Source organism: Chinchilla lanigera, unplaced genomic scaffold (assembly GCF_000276665.1).
Source record: "Chinchilla lanigera isolate Chin_1 unplaced genomic scaffold, ChiLan1.0 scaffold00068, whole genome shotgun sequence".
Lineage (NCBI taxonomy): Eukaryota > Metazoa > Chordata > Mammalia > Rodentia > Chinchillidae > Chinchilla > Chinchilla lanigera.
The window spans coordinates 5,140,108-5,147,442 of NW_004955469.1; the positions used below are offsets into that span (position 1 = coordinate 5,140,108).

The 7,335-nt window shown below is 37.4% G+C and overlaps 1 long non-coding RNA gene across 1 annotated transcript in view; it reads right to left on the bottom strand.

Annotated features, from left to right (window-relative positions):
* Positions 1–5,906: 5,906 nt before the first annotated feature.
* The window catches only part of LOC102020105, an 18,430-nt gene continuing 17,001 nt past the window's right edge, over positions 5,907–7,335 (bottom strand). The window contains exon 3 of the long non-coding RNA XR_263431.1: positions 5,907–6,002. This is a non-coding gene — a long non-coding RNA (uncharacterized LOC102020105). The remainder of the gene's footprint in view (positions 6,003–7,335) is intronic.

Below are 7,335 nucleotides of genomic sequence, written 5' to 3' on the forward strand. Positions count from 1 at the left end.
GGCCGTCCCTACATTTTGCTGGAGATATTAGATAAAATTGATAGCTTCAAAGGAGCTAACAAATCATTCACATGTAAATTGATCATAGGTTCAGTCCATACGTTTCCAGGGATCAGTAGAATGTATACTTTCCAGCAATGTCTTAGAAAAGAGAAATTGAAATGCTCCCTTTGAATATGAAGCTAATCAGAGCATAAATACAAAGTTCATGCTGCAAAGAAACATGGCTTCAGGGTGGAAGAATGCTAAATCTAATGTACTGTCGTGGCTGGTGTACACTGAGGCAAGGAGGCTGAGTCACAGAGATACAAGGCACTGGCAAACTATCCAACTTTCAGGGTCGTCTTCCTGAGATTTGGTGTATCAGGCCTCCACTGCAGGTAATTACAGAGATGCCTTCAAACATTTCAGTCCTAGAGCTAGCTTCCCATTGTTCTGATTCCATGCCCACAATGAAGAAACTTCATTCAATTTACTCCTATGCTTCCTTGGTCCTGGAAATGGTATACTCCCTAATGGCTTCTTTGATGTATTATGTCTATTACTGGCAAGGCTTTTATTAATTAAGAGACAGGGTTCTGTTCCAGCCCTTACTCTTTTTTCCAGTCTTTTCTTATTTAAAAACAATTTCCATAGGATAATCAGAGAACTAAGGGAGGAGCACCTGCACAGTCTATGGCACTTATCAGTATTCCACCAGCAAATCCAAATACTGGGTTCTTCCTTGCTTCTTTGTTACAAAATTCACCTAAGAGTCCTTTAACGTTTGTCCAAGGTAGGAAGTATGTTTCCAAGAAATGAATATCCACTTGAAGTAGTTCCATAGAAAGGATTCACAGTCTCATGGTATTTAATAAAGTAATGCTCAAACCTCAGAAGTTATCATTCACTGATTAACTATTGCAGCATATCAAGCACAAAAAGAAAACTCAGTGGCTTAAAATAGGCATTATTATATTTATGAGTCTGTGTGTATGGTGGAACTTGGTTGGTCTAAGCTGGGATCAGCCAGGCAGCTCTCCTTCAAGCTACAGTGATGGTGGTGAGCATTTCTCACTACAGTATGTCAGTTTGTTGTGATAATTTTGTTCCATATGTCTTTCTCATTCCTTAAACCAGAAGACTAACTGGGGCATGTAGCTCTTCTTATTGCTATCATAGAGGTACAAAATAGTGAATGGAAATGTTCAAGGCTAACGTTAAAGCCTAAGGATAGCCCATTTTCTGTTACTATAATGAAATACTTGAGGTAGGCTAATTTGTAAGGAAAAGAGATTTACTTAGTTCACACTTCTGTAGATTCAAGTGTATAGTGTGAGCATCAGTAAATCTCAGCCCTGATGAAGTTTCCAAAGCAGCTGACATCCCAAAGGAAGGAACATGCATATGAGAGAGTATGATCACATCTCCAAATAGAATGCCAACAAATGGAAAAAGAATCCATAACTCTCTCTCACTTAGCTCTGTCTCTTAAGGGTTCTATCACTTCGACAGCACCACATTTCAGACCAAATTTCCAACACATAAACTTCTAGGGGAAAAATAACATCCAAGTCATAGAAAGCCTGAACTCAAACCTGGCACATGGTTAGTTCTACTGCATCCAACTGGCCAAACCAATTTCAGTAGCCAAACCCAGTGTCAAGTGGAAAGGATATACATTCTGCTTTTTTAGTAGGAGGAATTACAGTGGGGGCCTAGGACTTGAACAGAGAGATAGAAGCTGGCCCAATAGTACATTCTACAACTGGAGCCATCTGTACACGTCTGGAAGGACTAGAAGCCTCAGGAACCACAGTAGCAATTCTCAAACCTTGATTCTTATGCTGTGTTATCAATTCATCCACATATGTGCAAGTATATTTTGTGTCTCTGAGTTAAAAATTTCAAAAGGAGAAATCTAACTGGATCATCCTGGCTTATGCATTCATTTCTCTGGAGCCAGTAGAGCACCATGGTTCACTCAAGGGCACATCCTCTTAAAAGAGGACAGGAACTGAGACAGTAGTGATGGCATATATCCCTAGGGCAGTTTTATTTTGATAGTTATCATTTTATGTAGGGAATTATCTTCATTTCTATTCATTTGCTTTCTCAGAGTGGCAACTTTCCCTGGAAAAGAACACGTTTTATTTTCTGAGATTTCTATATTCACAGAATTTGATATAGTTTACAGTTTATTTCCCAATTACTGACTACCTGGTCATGGCCAAAAGGGAAAAGAAAAGATTTAAATTTTGTCTTAACAACCTCATTACACTCCTTTTGTAAGGAATTAAGTCTTTGGATACTCACTGATTCCTGACCTTGGCTTGCTGCTTATTTCCCTGATTGGTACCACTGGTGTTCATAAGACAAAGGATTAAAATATGGAAGTCTCAACCCAGGCTCCCCTATCACCCAGAGATACAAGTGGAAGTGAATTGGTCATAGGGTTATGGCACCATATTTTCTTACATCATTACTTTAAAAAAGCAAATTTCTCCATCTTCAACTTGCATAATGTACAAATTTTTTATGGAAACCTAACATACAAAACAGAAATGAGTTCAAAATCACAAATAAATATAAAAAAAAATTATTTTCCTAACAGACTGTTGTTACAACTGTTGAAATGCAAAACATGCACATAAAATACAGGGAACAGTTGAAGGTGTTGATGGAGGTGGAAATTATGTATCAAATAAGTTGGCAGAATACATTTCAATCTATTGTCATTATCTTGAAGGAAATGATACCATTTCAGTTGACAATTTTCAGAATGAGCAATGAGATGCAGGTCCTATTTAAGGCACGATTTTCCTTATGGGAAAAGACTGGGGAGATTGCAGAGGAACCCTAAGTGTGAGCCTCCCTCTGCCTGAGCCAATTATGGAAAACACAGACATAACCTAATGTCTAAGTACCATGTACATGATATATTGTTATTTTGTTCAAGAGCCCCAAGGCAAAAGAAAAAATCAAAATAATTTTTGCAATAGCACCTGTTTGAAAATAAGCAATTTATTCTATTCTTATAAAATATTTATGGATTTCAAATGGATGTCCTTGAATAAGGCCACTTCATTTCTTTTCTCCACTGAGAATAGGTTAGTTAGAGAAAACTCGAGACCTATTTCCTGTTAATTTAATATAGATCCAAGCTTTTGTGCAAAAGCAGTCACCCAGTAACTTTATTTACTAAACTTTATTCTTAATGATTCTGCCTTAGTTGTACAAGCAACAGCCCATGGATCATTTCACCTATTGAATAGAAAGAAATCACTTCTATGCTATAAAATAATTTGATTTCCATTGAGAAAATGTATTTCAAAAACCCAAGAGATTGAAGGAAACTATTACTTTTTATTACCCATATCATAATGTTCATCTTAATTACTGTTAAAACAGGTTCACAGATGTAGTCTAATTGAATGTATAACTTTTTAATTGAAAAAGGGAAAAGTATGAGATTTGAGTTCTAACAATAGAGTAGGACTCAAGTAAGATCCTTCCTCTCCAACAAGCTTTTCTGGGAGAACCGAGCCTCTTAGATACATCTTTATTGTCAGGTATTAACATTGCACAAATCAAGAATTTTGGAATTTTGAGAAATTAATCAGTGTTTTATCATCTAATGCACCCAGATGTAGAGCCAGATCAAAGTGACTGGACACTGAGTAACGGAGCAAACCAGTTGAGACTACTATTAACCCTGCTTTTGATAGACTGATCCATCTCCAGGAAGTAATAACATTTAAAATATAGTGGATAATCCAATAATGACTCAGTCTTCATGAACTACCGTGAGATTGTTCTCTGAAGTCTACTATTTTGTGGGCCTCCCTTAGAAAGCTCTCAAGCTTTTAGGATACTTACACCAGAAAGACCAACACCTTAGGTCCACTGAAATTGTATTTTGCAGCAAGAAAAAGCACCAGGAGCTGAGGAACATCTCTCTCTTCCTGATCCAGAAGAGAAATCAAGATGCCTACAAGTTGGTTTTAAAGAAATGGGACTCATTTAAGGTCACTAGGTCTTTTTTTTTTTCATTATAATTTGAATCCATAGCCCTTTATTTATACTCATGGGCAGCAAATAATGGTCTATCTCTTTAGGTAGCCTAAACCTTTAGCCATTCTAGTGCAAGTTGAGGAAAGAACCTTCTAGTAGTATTGAAGGATTGCTATACCTTCCACTGAAGGTAATTAAGCGATAACATCACATCTGTTTTCTTTTTCCATATGAAATTATTTAATGTTTCCCTGATGCACTACAATAACACATGTCTCCCTGGTACACTACAATAAAACATGCAATGGCCAAGCTTATTGAAAGAGCATCTGAAGCTCTCAGGAATAAAGGTAATTAATTGTAATAGAATGCTTATGTTTCAGATTCTTGTTAACTGGGTGACTGTGTGAACATGTAACTTTATTGAGATGTTCTACTTTGCCAAAACATCAGTTAGTCTGATTCATCAAATCCCCTCTTTATATTCTGTATCATGTATTTGACATGCTTCTATTTATACACCAGAGCACAACCACTCCAAGTTCCACTGAAAACCACCCCTGAATACATAGATGGTAATCATGTGCTTAGACAGCAAAGGAAGCATTTCATGACTATTTTTAATGTATCTATAACCACTTCAGATGTTTCTCTGGGAACCAGCTGCAGAATCAATGTGTTCAAAATGGTGTCATTCGGCCTGCACAGTGTATTGGCTTTCATCAATTTCTTAAAGGCCAGGTTCTCTGCTTACACCAAGGCAGGGGAGTAATATGACTTTAATAAGGGTGTGGATTAGAATTCAAGTATGATTGTATTACCATAAAAGAACATAAGTTGCTTTTTCTGAATGCAAACATGGTCCCTAAACCGAGGATGTAAATTAGTATTACAATGAAAGCCGCCAGAAGGACAGAAGCTTGGAAGTGTTCTCTTCCCAGAGCAGCAGGACACTGTTCAGATCCTGCTGTTTTGAAAACCTTTCTCCCCCCATGCAGGCAGCCCCACTCAGAGAAATCCATTTGAATATTTTGGCAATCACAGAGGCCCCCACATAAATTATGGATACAGAAATGCAGAAGACAGTCTAACAAATGGAAGGCGGTAGAATCTGTTTTTCCACCACCATATGGTGTCGACAGAATGCTACTTTGTTTCTCTGAGAAACAGCTCATCATTAAAAAATAAATAGCATCTTTTCTGTGGGGAGAGAACCCACAGTCATTATTTTGAAAAATAACAAACAGGAAACTCTGTCCTTTCATTCTGCAATCTTTTTCCCCCTTACATTATTATTATTGCTACACACATAGACATTTTCTTCCAGCAAAACTCACGGCGGCTTGTACCTTGCTGATGTGCAGGAAGTCTACATCATGTCTCCTTAATTGTGGAGCTAAGTCCAGGCATACACCCACCGTGAAAGATCAGAGCACTTCACTATAGATCTTTCCTTTAGAAAAGTTGTCCTTTCAACCTATCCTATGGATTTTGCTTAGAGTTACATTTCATGCTGATAAATATAATGCATGTAAACCTTCCTGGTTTATGGAAGTTTCACAATTTGTAAATTGAATGAGTATGTCTTTATTATTTATAGAATAAAATTGTTACTGGAATTCATTCTATAATTATTTGATCATCTACCCTCTGATAAGCCCAGGAAAATTTTTACCACTTTCCACAATTAAGTACGAAGCCTGTCCCTACTACAGTCTTTCTCTGGGGTTGTCCCCTTAACCAAAAAAAAAAAAAGATGTGTCTTACCAGCCTTACTAGAGTCTATAGTCACCGTACAAATCAGAGGACTGATAGCTTGCTTCAGTACTCTCTGGATACAAACCACAGTATTTTCAAATCAGCATAATTCCTAAAGTATTTTTACAAATATTATTTTATTTGATGTTCAAGTAGCAATAAGATATGGCAGGATTTCAATTGCTTCTCTGGCTCTTTGTGCCAGGCTGGTCACAGGACTCCTGAATCCCTGGGAGGATTTTTTTCTACAGCTGCAGTAGAGAGAGAGAAAAGTAGAGCTTCATCATTACTGTTGATCATTTCCTCAGTGATAGTCTTCACATTGGCTGGATGGGCCTTGATATTGATAGCCCATCACCTGCCTGTTTCCTCGCATTCCAGGCAAAAATTCTAAGACACAACAGGGAAGTGAATAGTTCCTAAAAGCCAGTCATCACAGAGCAAAAGAAAAGCACACATCTATAAAGGTGATATCATGTTTCAAAAGCAATTTTTAAAACAAGATTCTGAGGCTAGAATTATCTGTTGCTGTTTTCTGAATGAACTCTGTGAAATAGAATTTAGGGTGAGGAAAAAAATCTTTGTGTTAATAAACCAGTCTTAATGTTGGTGTGTTGGCATAACATTATCCTGAAACAAGCAATAATGGTATAACTCACTATTTGGTTGTAGCAGATGACTAAGGAAATTTACCTGATGTACTGACATCAGGTAAATGAGAAGAACACAGAATCTGAACTCCCCCCTTTGGGGCAGAAGTCAAGAACTGAGGGAGATTCTCTCTCCCCAAGCTATCTGTCAACACTGAACTTCTGCAATATCAGTTGCTCCACCAATTGAAAGAGTCCCCACCTCATTGGACTGAACTCATTTCCACAGCTCACTAAAGACAGCTTATTGAAAAATGTAAGCTAGCCCAGGGTGGAAATATTACTTTATTTTTGTTATCCAACTCTTCCAGTTTTGTCTTTTAGTATTCCTGTAATTCGTATTTGGAGTAAGGATTCTGCAAGTTAAAAAGCTAGAAAACATTTCATATCTGTAAACTTCAAAGGCATATGCTTTGTTCCTTGTTGCTGGAAATACTACCTGCAAGAAATTACACACAACTGACAGATTATTCCGTAGTGTCATCAACAGCTTGTCAGTAGCTTGTTGACAGCTCTGTGACATCAAGTACTGCACACCGTAGAGCCCACGACATGGAGCAAGCACAAGACAAAGAGATTTTAAAGTTGATAAATAAATGGTATTCATTGTTTTGTATCACCTGGAATTGTTTTAAAGTTGCTCATTCTCAATGCTATGGTCAATAGTTTGCACACCTCATAGGTTAAGATAACTTACTCAATATGGAACAGAGAGGAAAGCACCCATAGTCATTGCACTAACGGGCAATGAGGAACGAATCTGTTCTAAGGTGTAATTAATTAAAAGTTACTCAACAATCACTGCATCCTGCACTGGATGTTTTTAAATATGACCTCAAGACCTAGAGGAAAGCTCTGAGGGAAGATATGTAGGTGAGATGGTCAAGGAAGAACCCAGACTGTATTATTTAAGATTGCCTTTTTGGTTTTACTT